The 20,591-nt window shown below is 45.6% G+C and overlaps 1 protein-coding gene across 3 annotated transcripts in view; it reads left to right on the top strand.

Annotated features, from left to right (window-relative positions):
• Positions 1–20,591, top strand: part of MGAT5 (alpha-1,6-mannosylglycoprotein 6-beta-N-acetylglucosaminyltransferase) — a 337,143-nt gene that overhangs the window by 78,511 nt on the left and 238,041 nt on the right. Inside the window, exon 1 of one of the 3 annotated variants that reach the window (XM_059394406.1) lies at positions 7,950–8,015. The exons of the other annotated variants lie outside the window; for them this stretch is intronic. The gene's annotated coding sequence lies outside the window, so the exon portion shown is untranslated. Of the gene's footprint in view, positions 1–7,949; positions 8,016–20,591 lie in introns of those variants that run through there. 3 annotated transcript variants of the gene reach the window in all.

Genomic DNA, 20,591 nt, shown 5'->3' with positions numbered 1-20,591 from the left:
CTTCCCCTGAAGAAATGAGATATTGGTACTCTGCACATGTGTTGTAGGCATTAGATAGGACATGAGCAAACCCTCTAGCATATTTTCTACCTGGCGCAAATTGGAGCTGTTGTACAAGGGCCAAGAGGAAACATTCCATGTCAGAGCGAGCCTTTGTACAGACATTTGTAAAAGGATCAAGCTTGTCCTTTCACTGCTTGATTTTTCTTAATTAATCATGTTTACACAGAGATCCTTTTCCCTCCTAATCTTCCTTCTCCTTTGCGCCAACACTCATTTCCCATATCCTTGTGATTCCCACCATCTGTTGGGTTTGACACCCCTCCCACTGCTTGGGGAGGATCATGCGGTCACGTATGCATCTTTTGAGGGAGAGTGAATGGAGATGCATTTGGTCTTACTACTGGTGGGAGGATTTTTTTCATCCCAGTACCAGAAATGCTAATTTCTGCCTGACCTTGTTCTATACTGTGTCTCCTCCTTCCCAGGCTGATGACGTCAGCTACAGGGAAGGTGAATTGAGAGACTGGAAAGAAAATTTGGGTGTTGGCAAGTGGTGTGCTACCCTGGGCTTATGGGAGAAACTTGGCTAGCCAGAACTCAGTGAAGGAAGAGAAACAATGTAAAATGGAACATTAGGGAACCATCTAGCTTGTAGAAAGGAGATGAAAGGGTATACCTAGGGCAGGGAAGCTAGGAGAGAGCGTCAAGGTGAAGTGCGGGCCCCCAGGACAGAGCCCAGGAAATCACTATTCCTTAAAACCAAAGACCCCTGACTGAAACAGGATCTTTTAAGATCATCTGATGCTGCTCTTGGGTGGTAAACCCACTCAGCATCTCATGCACAAGTATCTCCTGAGCTCACGATAGGTGCCAGGCCCTGGGACACTGTGGCACAGAAAGGCTGCCCTCAGTGAGTATGTCTTGTTCAGGAAGGGAACCACATGCTGCATCAGCAAACCAAGATCAAGTATTGCTCCGTGTTCTGAAAATGACAGAGAGGGATAGAATGAAAGCATGTGACGGGGGTTTGCTTTCACTAGCCTAGGGTGAGACATGTTTGAGGTGAAGCTTCAGAGAGGGAAGGGACCGTCATGCGTAGGTCTGGAGAGAGGACATTCACAGCAGAAGGGCAGCAAGTTCAAAGGCCCTGAATCAGCAGCAAGGCTCAGGGTATTGCCCGAGAGAACAGGTGGCCAGTATGTGTGCCTGCTAATATGTAGGGGAAGAGAGGAAGGAGAGGCTGAGGGCTAGTCAGTGGCTAGATCACGTAGATCATGGTCCACTGTGGAGTCTGAGTGTAGCTGGAAGCCCCTGGATCGTTCACACTCGGGAGTGACATCTGGTTTATACCTGGGAAGGATGGCCAAGTGCCCTGCACAGGGTGAAGGCTGGAGGGTGGAGAGAGTGAGCAAGGCTGGGGCCAGGGCTGTGGTCTGGGTGAGAGGTGAGGGTGGCTGGGCCTGGGATCGAGGTGGCAGAGATGGCAGGACACAGTCAGATTCAGGATCAATATTGGAGGCGGGTCTGATGGGGTTACTGGTGGGTTAGATACGAAAGGTGGGAGGGAATGAAGAGGATGTGCGGGCAAGCACTAGGGTTTCGTTCTGGCACCCATTACCAAGCTGATGCGCGTCTGCACAGAATGACCGGCTCTGTTAACGGGCCGGCCGTGCTGTGCATGGTCCTTGGCATTCCAGTGGAGCTGATGAGCAAGCACTTGGACGTTTGGATCTGGTGGTCGCCACATGAGGGGTCCAGGCTGGATGTACGAATTTGGTATCCTGGGATAGGGTGCACACACTGAAGGAGAGCAGAGATTAGAGGTCTGAGGACAGAGCCTGGGATGGTTGGGGTGGGGGGGGTCCCAACAGGATAAGTTCGGGAGAAAAGTCAGCCAGGGAATTGCTGCAGTGTCCTGAAGGCAGATGAGTGAAGAGGAGCAGTTCTATAAATAGAAATACCTGTAGATGACCAGAAACCAGCAGCCTAACATGCCCTGAGAAAGAGTAGTGATTAACAGGTGCTTAAAACGACGATGTTCTGGGCCTGGAATGCTGGGAAAGCTACCTGAAGAGCCTCTTCCTAATTGAGGAATATGATCCTGTGGCCTGTTATATTGTCTTATATTTGTGGTGGGGATTATTGGCTTTCGGAGCAAAGCCCTTTGACATTTATGGACGGAGTGTATTCGTTATTATTAAGAGGAATTCCCTGAAACGAATGTCAGTTCTTTTTTTTCCTTAAGCTTTACTCTCTGAATTACCATAAAGTTTATTTAAGGAGCTTGTGATTGGTGAGAGGAAAGAGGGAAGGGTGGTTTCTAAAGCTTCTCATGGCCACTTCCTGGCCAAATCTCGGCATCCTTTCAAGTCTAGTAGGGAAGATGGATGTCCTTTGTAGATATAAAGGAGCCCCGGGATGTAGTGGAGATGGGCTAGTAGGGGTGGGCTAGCTCCTTCCACTCAGGCAGACCCTCTCTTGATCTGTAGCATATTTAGAAGGATGGGGGTATAGGAGTCTCCTCTTGCTGCCGTAACAAATACGCACCCTTAGTGGCTTAAAACAAGACAACTTTGTGTTCTGGTTGTGGTGGTCACAGATCTGAAGCAGGTCTGTAGTAGGCTGAATGATGCCTTCCAAAGATGTCAACTCTAACTCCTAGACCCTGTAGTTGTTCACCGGATGGAAAGAAACTCTTTATATAGGTGTAAATGAAGCCTCTTGAGATGGAGAGAGTATCATGGATTATCAAGATGGACCCTCAATGGCATCACAGATGTCCTCACAAAGAGCAACAGAAAAAGGAAGGCTGAAGACAGACGAAACAGGAGTGTGACCCATGGAGACGGAAGGAGATTGCCATGACAGTGTCACAAGCCAGGGAATTCTAGCAGCCATCAGAAGCTGGGAGAACCATTCACTGTTCCCTCAGGCCTCTGGTGGGAGCAGGACCCTTCTGACACTTCATTTGAACCCACTAAAGCTGATTTAGGACTTCTGAATTCCAGAACTGGGAAAGAAACATTTCTGTTACATTAAGCCACAGAATTTGTGGTGATTTGTGACCAACAGCAGTGGGAAATGGATACAGAGTCTCACTGTGTTCTTTTCTGGAGGCTCTAGGGGAGAAAGTTACCTTGCCTTTTCAAGCTTCCAGGAACTCCCCCATTCCTTACCTCATGACCCCCTTTCATCTTCAAAACCAGTCTTTCCTGACACTTTTTATTGATTGATGCCGAAACCTAGGATTGAACATTTGTTGACACTTTTTAGACATTGACTCTTGTGCCTCCTTCATGCACATGTAAGGACCCTTATGATGACAGAGGACCCACCTGGGTAACCCAGGATAATCTTCTTAAGGTCACCAATTAGCAGCCTTAATTCCATGTACACCTCTAATTCTTCTTTGTCATGGAAGGCAATGCATTCACAGGTTTTGGAGTAAGGACAGGGACATTTTGGGGGACAGCTGTTCAATAGTTGTACATAAGGTGAAGAAATAGATCTTCCTGGGAAACCTGACTCACTCATCTGAGGTTCAAGGCATGTATATCCTCCTTCAACTATAGGAGCTGGCCAGACTTTTACATTTGGCCTCCAGATTAGGTTTTCTCAAGGCACATGGCAAACCCCCATGATGATACAATAGGTCAAAAAAAAAGTTGCCTTCCAGAGACACTGATCATTTGCTTCTGCTAGGCTCAACTGTGATTTTTAAGAGCCTAGCAGTGAATGACCTTGGAAGGCCCTGTCTTGTACAGTTGTCACTGAGCTCAGACAGTACGCCGCAATGATCTGTATTGTTTGCGCTTTGCTCCCTACTGTCCCCTGCTGCCACCAAGCCTGCAGGCTTGGCAAAATGACTTTCTACAGCTCAGGGAAGTTGTAAGGAGAGGGACTAGCTTTTACTCTATTGCCTTGTCGCTTTGTGGTCGAAACTCAATAAAGGTTCACGAACTGTAGCTGGATGGTGTGGCCACACCTTGTTTGAAGGTGAAAAGACCTTGTGTTCTCTTTCTAAAAGATTTCATATTTGTCACATTGTCTCCTAACCCTATCAGTTTTGTTGCTGTCATTCTAGTGAGGCCTGCCTGAGGAAGATAAGTGAAGGATCACCAAGGACACAGCAAGTCAGCACTTAGAAGCAGTGTTTTCTGAATCTTGGCTGCTTTTTTTTTTTTTTTTTATCACGTCTCTGTGATCACCTTCTATGTAATTAAAATACTCATCTTCAAATTTACTCCAAGTCACTTATTTTTAAATTTTATCTCATTCTAATTGACAGTCTATACAGATTTAGGGATCTGGTATGCTTGTGCATGCTAATATAAATACTTAACAATTAGAGTGTCTATATTATGTGTGCCATAGTGTAAATGCACCACGCTCAGAAAAACCTGTGTTAGACCATGCTGAATTTCTCAGGATCCCAGAGCCCCAAGGAAAATAATCTTTGAGGATCAAGTCATCAGCCATACTTGTGTTAATTTAAGCAGCTAAGGGGGTGGCTGGTTAACCAGTTAAGAACATTTCAGGTAGGATAACTATCAAGCAAGGAGTAGACATACCTTTATTCCCAGCAAGCAAAATGGTGCAGCTTCTTGTTCTAGTATTTGCAGTATACATAACATGTATATATATATACATGGCAAACCTTCATCGTTATCTCATTTGGGAATAAAACTGAGGAAGAACTATTACTTCTGTATGAAATGTTTAAGAAGTGGTGTCAAAAGAGAAAGCCTTCACTAGAGCCATGGTAAGCCATGAAACTCAATAGTCAGGGGATGTAAACATTTAATAAACATAACTCCGTTATTTATTTGGTCTTTCTTGGCTGGACTTTTAAAAAATATATTTTATACCATGTTCTTTGTTTTAATAAAACTTTATCTGACTCTCAGTGGCTGATGAAAATAAAAGAATTAAATGACAGAGGATCAGTAAGGAAACTCCCCATTGTTGGGATCAGTGTCCATTTTTCCAGGTGTCTTGAGAGCAGGGATGCCTGGCGGTCACTATTCCCTCAGTGTGGAGGAAGCCACATCCATGGAAAGACCAAGGCCTATCCTGCTACCCTGTGTCACTGGGATTTCCCTGTCTTCCTCTTTCTATTGCTTCGGGGGTTTTGTTGGGGTTGGAGGTGTGTGCGTGGTTTTGGCTTGTTTGTACAACATCATAAAACACCTTCAAGTGATTAACTTGATTCCTGGGTCTCTTCTTGCCCAGCTTTGAGAGAGAGTAAAATCAGATTTCTCTGGACTTGGGGATCATCCCTAACTTCCTCAGAAATTAAGGACCTTGTTTTATGTGGAAAATTATGAGCAAGACTTGGGATTTCCCATGTTAGCAGTCTGTGTCCCTTTTCTCCATTACCTTCCGCTTCTCCAGAAGTACTCCTTTATGATTCTGTTGTGATCTATCAGACTGTTATTTTTTAGGGAGTGGAATATGCCAGTAAGACCTTGAGACGTGCATGTCTGTTGAGTGATGGTGGTAAACGGACCTGCTGGAAAGCCGAGTTCCACATGGCGTAGATGCTGATTTGCTGAAGCAGATGCTTGTGTGAAATACTTGACATCGAGATACTGTTTTGCTCCCTGGAAGAGCTCTGCCTGGACAGGCCTTTTGAATATTTGCATTTTATTTCCAGAGAGTCTTTGCTGCTGACTTGGGTAAAGGCATCACATTCCATATCCCATCACTTCATTTTCCTGGAGGAGAAAAAGGCAGCCAAGTGACGGGCAGGCAGCAAATTGGACTACGGGGCTGAAATTGCAGGGCCATAAATAGGTGGTTCGGGGCCGGGAGGAGTGCTGTTTTAGCTAATCAGATAGATATTGGCCGGCTTTACAGAGGTTAAACACATCTGGGTAGTGAGATGTGGGAGTGTCTCATTTTAAATCTCGCATTCTGAGATGAAGGTGTCCTTGTCCGATGCTTTCGGGTCCCAGCTGGGCCCAAACCCCATCCCCACCAGCTTCTGCCCGTGATTCTGTGAGCCACCTCTGAGCCACACCATGAAAGCCAAGATGGGAGGAATGGATGAGAACCTTCGAGTCTTCAAGAATTAAAGCAGGGAACACACCTGAGCCAATATTTCTTTCTTTCTTTTTTTTTCTTTTTTCCTTTTTCTTTTTAACAAATGAGGAGTGTCAGGAAGGGTGAAAGAATTTGCCCCAAGTCACACCACCAGTTAGTGCCTAAGCTGCCTCGGTACTTTGTCTAGAGTAGCCAGCATCAAGAACCTTAGAGCCACCTAACAGCCAGTGCACGTTTTGATAGAGAGTCATGGAGGCAAATAGTCACTTAACTAAGAAACTAGTCCCCGCGATTCTACTTTTACCTTTTTATTGACAGAGAAGGACTCCTGACAGGTGGGTAGCCTGGCGAAATTCCGCAGAGGGCACACTCTCACCTCACCACCTGGGTAGACAGGACATAGCCCGAACTTCAGAAGCCCTTGGGTGCTCCTTTCTGGTCACTTCCTGTCTGTCCCAGCAGCCACCGTCCTGACCTTTAACAGTGCACATTACCATGGTCTTTGTTGGTGTTCTGTTTGTAAAGAAGCTCCTGCAGTGTGCACTGTTTTGTGTCTCGCTTCTGCTCATTGTTTGTGAGCTTTGTCCATACTGTATAGTCGTGGACCATCCTTTCTCATTGAGGAGTGTCCGCTATGTGAATATGCACATTTATCGATCTATGTGTTGACCTGTCGATCCGTTCTGCCATGGGGGGCATTTGGATGATGTTCAGGTTTTCAGAGTTAGGAACAGTGCTTCTGGAAACACTAGTGTGTTTGTCTTAGGGGGCATGGGTCTACATGATGGTTGAGTATCTGCTGAACAGTGGAACATCTGGGTCACAGCGGGCATGCGTGTTCTGCTTAATGAGATACTGCCAGTTTCCCTGAAACTGCCAGGTGTATCAACTTGGACTTTGGCCAGCAGTGTATGAGTGCCTTCCTCCCCTATATCCTCGGTACACTTAGCATTTCCTGTCCTTTTCACCTTGGCCATGCCAGTGGGTCTGGATTGCTGTGATGTTGGGATTTTAAGCTGACCCTTTATATTGGGTTTTGAGGGACTTGGTTATGGGCTTTTGTTTTATGCTTATCATGGACTTTGGAATCTTCACTGTTTTTAGATCATGACCTTAGAAAGGCATGATTATTTTAAGTTTCCAAAGAGGCTGATGAGTTCTAACAGCCTTCATGGTCTTTCAGCTGTTCTGCAAGAGAGAAGCTGGTGGAGTTGGTGTCTTTTACGAAATAACATTCTGCACTCACCATATGTTTGGTTTGTTGAAGTGAGAGCAGCAGAAATCAGGAACAAGGTCCAAATCAGGCCCGCTTAATTTGGCCTGGCGGAATTTGTAGGCATCAAACCTAGACACTTAAGAGTTCTCCACAGCGGAGTCAGCAGGTGAAAGATGTTAAGCTGAAGCTTGTGCACATCGAGGTCCTGAGACCAGAACTTGATTTGCAGCTTTGGAGTGGGAATTTCCCTGCTGTAATTGCATGCACGTCCAGGACAGAGGGACTGCAAAGACAGAAAATGAAGATGAGGTAGCTCAGAGCCACTTGACGAGTGAAAACACTACCTGGGGGTTACTACTTCGTCCACGTTTTTTTGGTTGGTTGAGGCAGTTTCATGATCGAAAGAATTTACTGTGGACAAAAATTGGAGCTTGGCTGGGAAACAGTGCTGGTCCGTGAACTGTGCTGGGAGAACCGGCTTTCCTTCTGTAAGCGGGTAGTATGAGTCATTTTCCGGCTCTTGTCCTGAGCGTTTCACACCCAGCCTAGGAAGGTGATTAATGAAGACAGAGTTGGCATTGTTTTCATGCTGCTGTAGCCATTTCTGCGGTTCACCTAGGCACTGTCTCAGGTGTTCCGTGAAGGAGGGTGACGGGAGTGGGGGGCAAGGTCTCTAGAGTTGTGATTCCTGTACTTGATGGCCCTTGAGCTGAGGGCTGGCCCAGCACACTGGAGCCCTGGTCTGCCTAAGGTAGGTGTCTCGCTTAGTACATCAATGCTTTTGCCAGAAAATAGAGCCACTGTGGGCTTAGCAGAAGACTGCCTTTGATAGGGTAATGGGATGCTGTTTCCTAGGATCCTGATGACTTGTTTTCTCATTACTTACTCTGTGGATTGTGTTAGGAGGTGGTTGGCCCTTCTGGGAGGAGAAAAGTCCCTGGAGGTTGGTAGGATCCTCAGGGGCCCTGTGTCAATCATACCCAGCATGGTGTGGGTAAAAGTCAAATGAGTATCTGTGTTTTCGGGGTATGACTTTCAGGAAACTGTTATTACTATTACTACAAATGTGACATTATATTGGGTGGAAGAGGATGAGTGTACCTAAAGGTATGTGTGTGTTTGTGTGTGTGTGTGTGTGCGTGCGCGCACGTGCACATAGTGTAGTGAATGTGTTTTTGTAGCTGAAAGGAAAGAAAGAAACATTTTTTGAGCAGCGATAGCTGCCCAGGACTGTGCCAAGCCTTCACATTTTCATATTCTCTCATTCTTTCTTACTCGATGCTCCATTTTCTGTATGTGAAACTGAGGCTTGCCAGGCTTCCTAATTTGCTAGAGTATTCCTGGGAGAGCAGCAGGAGATTGGTGTGTGGCTAGCGAAAAACTGAGCTGAAAGCTGTCCTTACAAGGAAATCCGTCAGGGAAAGACACTGCGCCATCCATCAAGGCAGCAGGTACCCCCAGCAAGAACATTGATTAAAGTCTTCTATTTCTGAAATTTGGTTGAGTTTCAGGGCTTCCTGCATTACCGTGGCTACACCCAAGACAGGTTTGGTCACTAAGACTTCCTTGTTTTTTTAGACAAGCCTGGGGCTTCCTGACCCACTGGGGATTTCTGACTTGTATAGAATGAAGTTGGGCTCTTACCTAACCTCTTGCTGAGAGAAGAGATCCGTCAGTGAGCTTGCGGAGTGCAGGAGGACATGTCTGCACTCAGGCATGCAGAGCACAAGACCAGGCATTTTGTTGGCTGAGGGGAAACATGGAGGATTGAAGGCAGAAGATGGAACATGACTTAGAAAAATGTTTTTATACCTTGCCCTTTCCCAAAAGGATCTGATATCTTTGCCAGAAGTTGTGTGGACTCAAGATCTGGTTCACAGGCAGGTTGTGTGCATAGAGGGTGGGTAAGATAGGCCACCAATTCACGCTTACCGTCACTGTTGGCTCCCAGGAAGGGGAGCGGGGAGTGGGTTCCTGATTGGCCTTTTCTACTTACTTTCCTCAAGGAAGCATGTCTGGAGGCATCTGGGTGGCTCAGTCTGTTAAGCTTCTCTGCCTTTGGCTCAGGTCATGATCCCAAAGTGGTGGGATGGAGTCCCGCACTGGGCTCCTCAGCAGCGAGCTTGCTTCTCCTTCTGCCTGCTGCTACCCTGGCTTCTGCTCACTCATGCTCTCTTTCTGACAAATAAATAAAATCTTTTTTTAAAAAAAAGCTTATCAGACTGGACAGTGGTAGTGTTCTGGATGAGGGCAATGATGCGCACCAGTAACTTCAAGTACATCCCCAGTACAGTTCAGAGAGAGAGGGTTCACACACCTCACAACAGATCACACACCGCACACCTCTTCACGTGTTGCCACACTGTGCTGAAGAGCTTGTGGCTCTCTAGAGAGGCCGCTACGTATGACCAAACTGTTGATTCATCGTCAGTCAGCTATTGCCACATGCCAGGCCACTCCGGCACCAAGTGGCTTGAAACAGGAAACCTTTTGTCGGTGTTCCTGGTTGTGCCATTGAGTGGTTCTTCTGGTTGCAGCTGGATTCACTCACATAACCAGGGGTCTGTCTGCTGGTCTTAGCTGGGCTTTCTCATGTATTTGGGGGGTTGGCTGGCTGAGACTGGTCTCAGACGGTCTTGGCTGGGACAGATGGACTGCCTTCCACATGGTCTGCCCTCTGGCAACTGACGAGCCTGTCATTTTTGTGGTTTTAAGAGGTAAGCAGAACCATGCAATGAGAGCCTTTGGATGCCCAGGTTCAAAACTGATAAACCTGGACTTGGGCTGCATGTTATCAGCCAAAACAAGGTGCAGGACCAGGCCAGAGGCAAAGGGTAAGGATAGAGACTCTTCTTCTTCTTTTTTTTTTTTTTAATTTTTTATTTCTTTTCAGCGTAACAGTGTTCATTGTTTTTGCACCACACCCAGTGCTTGATATAATCCGTGCCCTCTCCAATACCCACCACCTGGTTCCCCCAACCTCTCAACCCCTGCCCCTTCAAAACCCTCAGATTGTTTTTCAGAGTCCGTAGTTTCTCATGGTTCACCTCCCCTTCCAACAGCATGGAGGACAAGGGGAGATGGAGAGGAGAAGGGAGTTGATAGAGACTCTTCCTGATGAGAGCTGCCGCAGACTCTTCTTGCAAGGGACATGGGTACAGGGAGACCCTTAACTGGAGCCATCAGTGTAGTCAGTGTACCTCAGTCTTTCTACTGTTCATTCATCCCATAATCCTTGGGGTTCCTCAACAATCCTTCATTCTCTTATTCCATTCTTCATGCATTAAAACTCAGGAGGGACTAGGTACCATTTACTGTGCTTAGTCTTCAAGGAAGTGTGAGATACCAGCCCTGCCCTGCAGAAGTTCATAATAACCAAAGGGGTGGGAGAGATGGACAAGAAGGTGGCCAGGAATGAGAGAATGGGAGTAAGCCTGGAAGTCCATATCCACAATGGGCTGTGAAGCCAGAGGAAGGAGTTCACCACATCTGTGAGTGGGGAGCAGCTTCCCAGAAGAGGAACGAAGTCACCCAGGAACTGGGAGCAGGAGATGATTGAAGAGCAGGGTGGGAAGAGGGTGCACAGCAGCTGTGAGCCCCTCCTACCTGGGGGACGGAGGACCTTAGGAGCTTCTAGAATGCTTGGTGGACTGTACGGGGTGAGAAATGGCACGAACTAAGGTTAGGAGAGTGTTCTTGGGCCAGGTGGAAAGGCCTGCTGTCAGGGGCTCAGACATCGTTGATGGCCAAGAGGCAATTGTTAGCAAGTTGTGTTGTGTCTTTAATTTTGTTTTTCCCATCCTTTCCCATCACATCCATGAGTGACTCATGCCCTGAGTTTAAGGAACAGACAAGAGAGCATGATTGTTGTAGCCTGATGTTCTTTCCTCATCAAAAGGAAGAAGACAGGACAGCATAGTTCTGCGGATTCCAGATCGTGGGCTGAGGTGCTCTGGGGGGATCACAGGAAAGTCACAAGGATACCATGGGATTTTACCCAGTTTTGAGGAAATCTGCTCCATCTGCCAGACATCACTTAACTATTACTGTTGAGCTGTTTGGACCTAACTCATTAGAAAATGGAGCTTTTACTATTTCCTTTGTCCCTAAGAGTATCCTGAAAAAAACTATCACCAACAGCGCTGTCAAGTGAGGAAGTTCGAGTCTGGGACCTCTGGTGAAGTTGTCTAGAGTAGTTGGTTAGAATTGTGCCCTGTCCTCTTACTAGAGGGGCGACCTTGGGTGATGCATGATTTCCTCCTCTGTAAAGAGTGGCGATGGCCCTCTCCCCACCCCCTGCTGGGTTATTTGAGAGGAGTAAGTGAGTTTGTATAAGTAAAGGGCTTTTGGTGGAGCCTGGCCAAGTGTAAGCCACCTTCCTACCCTTGTGAGTTCAGCATCGCCACCATAACTGGACTCTTGCCAGGTCCATTGTCTGTCTGTGAGAGCACCACCAACCCAGCAGGGCTACCTCTGTTGGCAAGAGGAAGGCCTGCAGGAAGTTCATGAGCCTTTAGCAGCAACTAGGACTTGCTATTCCACATGAGACTGGAGGCTGAACTGGGCATGGCCGCCCATCCTTGTCCCCATCCATAGGATCCCGCCCCTCCCCGCCCCCCAGCCTTTCATGTCAGGAAACCTATGTTGTGAACACAGCTGTGGTTTCACAGTGATGTGCTCAGGCATGTGCATTCACATTCTGTGCCTTTCCTGTGTCCTTCCCCTACCCCCACCCCGCTGCTCCAAGTCAAATGACCGATCTCTATAGAAAAGGGCTCAGATGAAAGGAGCACTAGCTGATGCCTCTGCCTTGTCATCTCATGCATTCGTGGACAGGAGTAGGAAGGCCTGATGATGTGGTGGTGGGCAGACAGGGAGGTGCTCCTGGAGTGCCCGCAGATCCTCTCTGCACACCAGGTAGGCTTTTGTCGGTAGTGGTAGGCTCATTTGTGGCAGCTCTTGCGGCTCATTGTCCCCCGTTTCTAGTTGGCCTCTTCTTTTTTCCTGAGGGCCTCAGGTTGCAATGGTGGATTCCGTGTGTGCGCGCGCGCGCGCACGCGCACGCGCACACACACATGCACTGTGAGCCCGGGGGATGCTGTTGTGTTTTGTGTTCTGTGGCTGCAATCTGCCCACTGTCCTCTTCCCTCTCTCTCCATCAGTCAGTCCCCTGTTGTCCAGGGAACTTTTTTTCTTTTTTCGTCCCAATGTCACTCTGCTTCTGTCTCTGACTTGTAGCTGGGAGTTGGCCGTGGCCTCATTTCTCATTCTGGTCGTGTTCCTTTTGGATTCTGCCAAATCTCTTCTGCATTTGTTTTTCACCTCAGCACTCTATTCTGTCAGCAGTTCAGTGAGCCCTTTCCAAGCTCATTTTTCCCCATTTGCTTTTTAATTAGTTTTCCTCTCCAGCCTCTCCTCTCTGCACCTCCGTCCCGCCATCCTTCTGTGGATAAGCAGTCCGTGTCTCACGATTTCTCACCCGCTGTTACGAAAATGTGGGTCGGAGCAATGCCAGTCACGCTTGTTTCCAGGCTTGGGGCTTTGTCTTGAAATTTTCAGTGTGATTCGTTTGTCATCTTGCTCTGGAATGAGGCGTGTGACCTGTGTGCACACATTGCATGGCCTCTCCCCGTGGAGTCGTTGTTGGAAAGGATTTGCGTTTTAAAGATAAAGTGCTCTGAGTGTTAACCTGTGTCTTTAAGTCTTTCAGAAGCCATGAAGCCAGACTTTATTTTATAGATTCAAGCACAGTCTCTGAAACTCCTGAAATGTTAAATAACTGTTAGTGTCTGTGTATTTTTACTGGATATACAGACTCAGATGACCTGTGATTCACAGTCCACAGAATAACCAGATTCCCAGGCCCGGTAACGTTCGAGGAGCAAAATTCTCATGCAGCCTGTTTTCTTGTACAGCGGTCAGAGCTCTCGGAGGCATCGTGTCCCCGGGCATGTCCCGTCAGTGTTTCAGATGAAGTTCTGATTTCCTGTCATTTTTATTAGCATTTTCAGGCAAAGTCAAGTAGATAGTATCTGCAGGCCTGTATGTGATTTTGTATCTTTGGTTTTGTACCTTTCCATGAGTGTTCACAGGCACATGCACAGAGCAGAAAAATGATCCTTTCTGGACTGTCTGCTTGAGGTGTAGGGGTAGAAGGATCCCATCAACATCCGCCATATGCAGTCACCATAGAAGGTGCTGAGGATTCAAGCAATAAGACCCTGGTGCCGCCTTTGAGAAGTCTGGTCTGGGGAGATAAACACAGAGAAAGGTAATTGCATCTCATTGTATTGGGTCTTGTAATGGCATATGGGACCAGAGACCGGAGTAGGTGGTTCCTTGCGCTGTGCTGGGGTATCACCAACATTACTCTATGCTGATAGGTATGATGGAGACATTTTTAGGGCTTTACCAGACTTCTCTCCTCTTCAGTGAACTGCCCTCATGCCTCTTCAAACTGTGAATGAATAGCACCTTTTGTGTGTTCCAGGGAGTAGCTCAGTCACTCGTTTGGTTACCAGCCTGCTAGGGTATAGCCCGAGAGACAACACACACTGAATTACTTCTTCCACTGCTCTGCCAAGAGTCCCTGCTTCCCACGAAGGGGAATGACTTCCCCTGCGGAGACTTTCTGTCCTCGTGATCTCCACTTGAAGGCATGTTACTTAAGTTTAATGCTTTTCCCTCCTTCCGAATTGCTTAGCTGCAGCACTATCACTGATGCCTATAGCAGAATTAACCCCATGCAAAAATGGAGGAGGTGGATTTTGGCTCTCTCCATGCAAGATTGTTAAGAGTTTTGCAGGAGGGAGAAGCAGTGACCCTACAATACTTGTGCTTTCTGTTTATAGGTATGGGACAAAAACTATCTGGGAAACGAGAGTGTTTACAATCACCTTATTGCCTTTTTCTTCTTCTTCTTCTTCTTCTTTTTTTTTTTTTAAGTAGAATCTCTTTTTTTAATACCCAGACCTGATTTTCCACACTCCTTTACTTTGGAGTCAAATAAACTTGGAATCAGATTCTGTCATCATTTACTTGTTGGGTATGCTTGGGAAGTGCAGTTAGCTAACTCTCTGAACCTCATAGGTAAAGTAGGGAGTGAATATTTCAAAATGATAATTAAGAATGAAATGAGATGGTATATGCAGCGGAGGGTCTAGTAGAATTTATGCAATCATGGGTTTGATACTGAGTGCCTAATATTTAGCGGGAATGATTGCTGAAACAATGTGCCGTTGGATGGCTGTGTTGAGATCTACCTTGAAGGAAAGCACCAACACCACGTGCCCTCATTGAAATCTTGAAGTACTTTACTGTAGGAGTGAACTAAAATGCAAAGCAAGGAACACAGATGTGTAAAGTCTGCATTAGCTTTCATGAAGGATTGGAGAACCAGGCCCCAGTTACTCCATTCCTGCCAAGTGCCCCTCACAGAAAGGAGTTCAGTGTTAGCAGCTAGTCCCATTTTTCAGAAGATACTAGAAACCTAGATTTTTATGTGAAATTTCCTTGTTTTTCACATGTTGGTAACTAATTAAAAAATAAAGAGTCTTCCTGACCTGATTTCTAGTCTAGCATCAAATAACAAGGGTATATCCTTATCAATAGAAGTGTTTGTTGCTCTTCCCTCCCTGATTCATCACTTCACCACAAAGCGCAGCCCTGGTCTTCCACCCTGGTCTTCTCTCCTGCTGAAAGCACACATACCCAGGGTCTGGACCTCAGGGCCTTATTTCTACTCTTTCTTGTGAATCTTGGGCTGCAACAGTAAGAGATTTGACCATGGAGCAGTCATTGTCTGTGAAACGAAACAATTGAAAAGGCCTATGCTGGATTGAGCTCTGGGTATGGTCTTTTTACAACTCCATTATAATCGCTGTTGGCACTCAAACCCAAAAATTAAAAGCTGAAATGGTGAGTTTTAGAGAAGTGCTATTCTTGGCGGGACCTGCATTTATATCCATTCTCTGCATGGTCTAGCACTGATGAACACGCAAGCTCAGAGCTACCAATTTTGCCTAAAACAAACAAAAGTTGCACCCCTCAAAAAACATAGGCACTAACCCCTTTGGTTAGTAGGTTGTTTTTAATAGCCTGTCTTCGGGAAAAGCTCAACCATAACACCTCCTTACCTTTGAATTTCACTGCATGATTTCAGGGGGTATACCGGGCAGGGGGGCTTCCTCAACAAGACAAGGCTCTTGGCTTCCTCTAGGATCCTCTCTAGCTATGATTTTCTGCAGCATCTCATGTGGCCTCAGAGTATTTCTGGTTCATGATGGAAACTGCACGTTCTTTGGTCAGTCCGTGTGCTCTGGAGGGGAAGCTGCTGGTGTTAATGGCTTGTCTTGGAAATGGCTGTGGAGCATCACAGGTTGGAAGGGGCCATGTTTCTTTTAACCTAGACTAGGGCACCCATCATTGACTTTCACTCACCTTCCACCCATTAGAAAGAGGAAGACCAGACTGGCTTAAAGGCTCAGGGCAGGGAAGAAATGGATCCAGAAAATACTGGGCTCATGGTGGTGATTTCCAATTGAGAATAACAGCACAAAATTGGAAGGATTTATACAGCGGGAATAATCTTTCTGATGAAAGAGGAAACGTCGGGGATATTTTAGTCACTGTTTCAGGGCATAGTAATAAGAATGACACAGAATTAGTGTGGGATCAATCCCAGCAGTAGCACCTGCTTGTTATAGTGTGTGTGTGTGTGTGTGTGTGTGTGTGTGTGATTATGTGTTTGTTTTTAGGAGGGTAGGGAAAGAAGAGGAGTGAAGTGGAAGTTAAAAAGGGTGTTCCTTTGAAGGGAAGTTGGGAAGGAGTCTTAGTATTACAGGGTCAGCCCTTGGCCGATTGCAGGGTAAAGAAGGGCCCCAGTTAGAATCCTCATTTTCTCTTGTGGTGAGAGCAGCCTGAAGTCATCCAGCCAGAAGGTAACACCAGTGCCTTTCCCCAGATAGACAGCTGCCATTTCCCAATTGCATTTGAGAAATTTATCATTAGTAATTAGTGGCCTCTCAACGTGGTTCCTCTTGTCGGCTCTGTGAAACTTGATCTGGGCCCCTAAAATCTTTTTCCTTTGTAGCTGGCGCAATGCTAAACTTGGCCCATAGAGGGCGCTGGAGAAGCACTGCAGCGGGGAAAGGGTTTTCTTGCCTCCAGCTCTCTGGGAGGGCTCTTCCAGAGGATGTGTCTGGTCAAGTAGCCTATTCCAGTGGCATGTGGCCTCCAACAGCACATAGTGGCCGGCAGCTTCCCCTGGCATGCCCTTCTGTGATTTTGTGGCAGAGTATCTCCGTTAAGGTACCTCTTTGCAAACCGCTTTCTTTGGTACCCTAGAGGATCCAATTCCAAATTTGGCCAGCTGGCACCATAGTGGCTCCTGTGTCACCTAGCAAGTCATGGTTGTATCCTTTCTTACAAAACCAGGATCTTCCTCCTGGGTGGGGCCTCTTCCTCCTGTGTTCTGTTTCATGCATTTCATGCATGGTGTAGTAGCTGGTCCACCACTATGCTCTAGGGTTCCTGGCATTACTTCTTGCTAGTCCATCTCTTGTCATTCCAGTCCCTCGTTGGAGTTCATAGTTGTTTATATTAAGATTTTCACATCCAATTTTCTTGTTCAGTTACTGTGCGATTTCCATCGCCTGATTGAGCTCTAAGTGATATAACCCACCTGGGGGAAAAAAAAAATATGGTCAGGAAAAATTGCAAAAGACTCTGAAATAGGCAAAAAAGAATTATATAATATCTAGTGCACCCTTTGGGGTTTTCTGTCCTTTCATTTTCGTTGAACTGTTTTTAGTTTGGTAAGTTATGGGAAAGAAACTATCTGGCAATTGATAGTAATGGAAATGATCCTTGTTCATAGAAATGTAAATTAATTTTGTGCAATGGAGGTACCACTGACCCATCCTCCCAAGAAGCCAGTTTTATATGAACAAATTTATTTCCACTTTACTGATTGCCTACATATGTGTGTATTCTTTGTATTCTCTTTTGAATCTGTTGTAATATCCTGGTTCCCTTTCAGTTAATGAACTAAAGATGATCTTTGATGGATGTTCATTTTATATTTGTAAGAGTCATGGTTTTGTCTTTAAAAAGAATCTTATGGCAGTGTGATGTATTAAGGAGCTCATGAGATGTGCCCACTTAGTTTTTTAAAAAATACCACAGATAATGGTGATAAGAATTGCTAGAAAACTAATTTGAATGGATTTTTAATGTTTTATAACTGGACAGAAATGAATAAATAAAATTATTTTATTTATAAAGAGCAAATAAAATATTACAATCAGTTTTTGAAAAGCGAAGATAAGACTCATACCCATAGAATGGGAGAAAATATTTCCAAGTTACATATCTGATAAGGAACTTGCATTAAGAATATATTAAGAATTCTTATAACTTAGTACAATGACAAGCAATCCAATTAAAAAAAGGGCAAATAATCTGAATAGATACTTTCCCAAAAAGAAACACAAATAGTCAATTAGCAGAGGAAAAGCTACTCACCATCATTTGCCCTTAGGGTGTACAAATCAACACCAGGGTGGGTTCCCATTTTACGCACAGGAGGATGACTGACTGAAAAGAGATCTAATACAAGTGTTGGTGAGGGTGTGGAGAAAGGAGAACCTTCCTGTACTGCTGGTGGGAATACAGAGTGGCGCAGCCCCTGGGTAAACTTGTTACCTAATGACCTAGCAGTTCTCTTCCTCAATATAAAAACAAGAAATGAAAATATGTCCATGTGAAAAGCTGGCCATGGATGTTGATATAACATCTTTATTCATAATAGCCATCAATTGATGAATAAACAAACTGTGGTATCTCTGTACAGTCGAATATTATTTGGTTATGAACAGAGCGAAGTACCAATCCATGCTACAAAAAAAGATGAATCCTGAAAACACGATGCTAAGTGAGAGAAGCCCGTCACAAAAGAGCACGTGTTCTGTGATTCCATTTGTATGAAATGTCCGCACACTTAGAGACAGAATGTGGGCTACTGATTGCCTATGATTTGGGGTGAGGATGGGGAATAGGGTATGATAACTAAAGGGTATGAAGTGTCTTCTGGGGTGATGGAAATGTTTTAAAACTGATTACTGTGATAATTGCCCAATTCTTTGAGTATACTAAAAACTGGTGAACTGTACCCTTTGAACGGGTGAGTTGTATGGATGGGAACTACATCTCCATAAAGCCATTACCAAAACAAAGACATAAACCACATTCCTCCATGGTGGGGGTAAATGCTGCTTGTGCATGAATGTACAGATCTCTTGTCAGAAGATGTCCCCAGACTTTCTTTTTTGATGTCCTCTCATATGGAACTCTCCTTTTTAATTGGGGATACCATTTTTTCAGGGGAGATTATTGCAAAGTGGAATGAGCAGCTGCATGACTTCTTGGTGGGAGTTCTTCCCACCCTCCTCAGCCTCCACTGGAAGCAGCTTAGAGAAGTGGTGTTTTATCTGAACTGTTATTTTTCCAGTTTTCCTACCACTACTGGGGTGTTTAATGTTTTATTTGATACCTTTTCCTCTCAGGATCTTGTGATAGTGGCTGCAGAAAGAATCTGAATTTAAAATTGTCTAAGTTACAAGTGTTACAGAGGCAAAAATGACATGTAGAGTTTTGATCGACAAAAACAGTTCAAAGAAAACCAGTGGCCTAGAACAATGGACCACAGGAACAATAAGTAATGTATTGGGAAGAAATGGGAAGCCTTGCACCTAGGTTCAAAATAATCAATTATACCAACCCTGAATGGAGAAACCCAGCTTCATGACAAGTCCATTGATAAATAAAACCATGTCGATTTATTCACTGGGGTATAGTGAGGAGTGGGGCTGGGTAATAAGAGCCACGATTACTATGGTTTTCAGAAAACTTAACTCAGTGTTGTTCACACTGCAGGTCAATGACATACTAACTGAATGGTCACCATGTGATGATGATGGCGATGATAGAGAAGTTAGGGAAGTGAGGAGTCCAGATGAAGTGAGGTGACAGTGCCAGTCCTGGGCAAGACTCTGATCCCCCTGGGAACACTGGGATCTGGTAGATAGGATTATCGACTTAAAGAGCATGCTGGCCTCCCGAGGCTGGTAGGACAGAACTTTTGTGTTAGATGCTGTGGGGACAAAAACCTCACACATAACATGTAATGTGGAGTAAACTAGGGCTTACCAGAAGGAGCTGTCTGGGTCAGCACAGAGGGTAAGGGCTGTGCACTGTAGTAATGTCTCAGTCTTGCATTCCTCATTTGTGAAATGGGTATTACATTGGCTGTGAGGATTAATTAATATTTACATGAAGCACCTAGTTGGTGCATAGCGAGTGCTCAAGAAATAGTCCTTATATAGCATCACCAATAACATAATCAGGGAAATAAGACAAATAGAGATACTGAGTGCTCTAGGATTTGGCAGAGGGAGGAACCCTTTGTGTTTAGGGCTTGAGGAGGTAGTGTTTCATTTGAAAATGCCCTGTCTGTGAAGACTGGGTTGGAAAATGGGCAACGTGGTGAAGAGGCTAATTAATCTCTGATCACAGTGACCTTGTAGAAGGAAACTTTCTAGAGAAGGCAGTAGGGAGTTACTATTTCTCAGTTCCCTTCTACTTCTTGGTAGTTGATTCTAGAAATGTTTGTTTGTTGAAGGGGTTCCTGGAGTTTTAATTCTCTTCCTCAAAGGAAAGCCCCCCCCCCCCCGCCCCGCTGCAACTGAATGAGAGTGAGCGTGAGCAGAGGGAGGGGCAGCGGGAGAAGGAAAGAGAGAGAATTTCTGAGGTCATGACCCAAGCCAAAATCAAGAGTCGGACACTTCACTGACAGAGCCACCTGAGCACCCCCAAGGAATTCATTTCTAAGTGAAACTTGAGCTTTGGTTGTCCATCTGGGAAGTGTTTGTATAGGACCTTCTTCCTATTCCCCAATAACCTAAACTCCTACTGGTGAGAAAAAATGTGAAAACATTTGTTGTAGGGTGTTCAATTTGGGGGGTGGGGAATGTCTTTTTAAGTCTGATACCCCGTGGCACTTAGTTCCTTTCACGGGTAATGCTAGAATCGAAGAGCCTCTCAATCCTGTGGAGGCATCTCAGTTAGGTCATCTTTTTCTAGCTGGAGTTCTGTGGGGTCAGATGACTGGATATGTGGTTGGATGTGAGAAGGAACTGACCAGAGCCAAGTGGCTGCTGTGGCAGGGCTATAGCTGTCCTTCTCATCAGCTGTGCCAAGTTGGGCATCTTCAGGTTCTTTAAGACCAGTCAGACCAAGAAGGGGGATTTTCTCCCCTTGAGGAAGAAGA

The sequence above is a fragment of the Mustela nigripes genome, chromosome 3 (assembly GCF_022355385.1).
Source record: "Mustela nigripes isolate SB6536 chromosome 3, MUSNIG.SB6536, whole genome shotgun sequence".
NCBI classification, from domain to species: Eukaryota; Metazoa; Chordata; class Mammalia; order Carnivora; family Mustelidae; genus Mustela; species Mustela nigripes.
The sequence above is the reverse complement of the archived record's forward strand: the minus strand, read 5'-3'. Positions and strand labels throughout refer to the sequence as shown.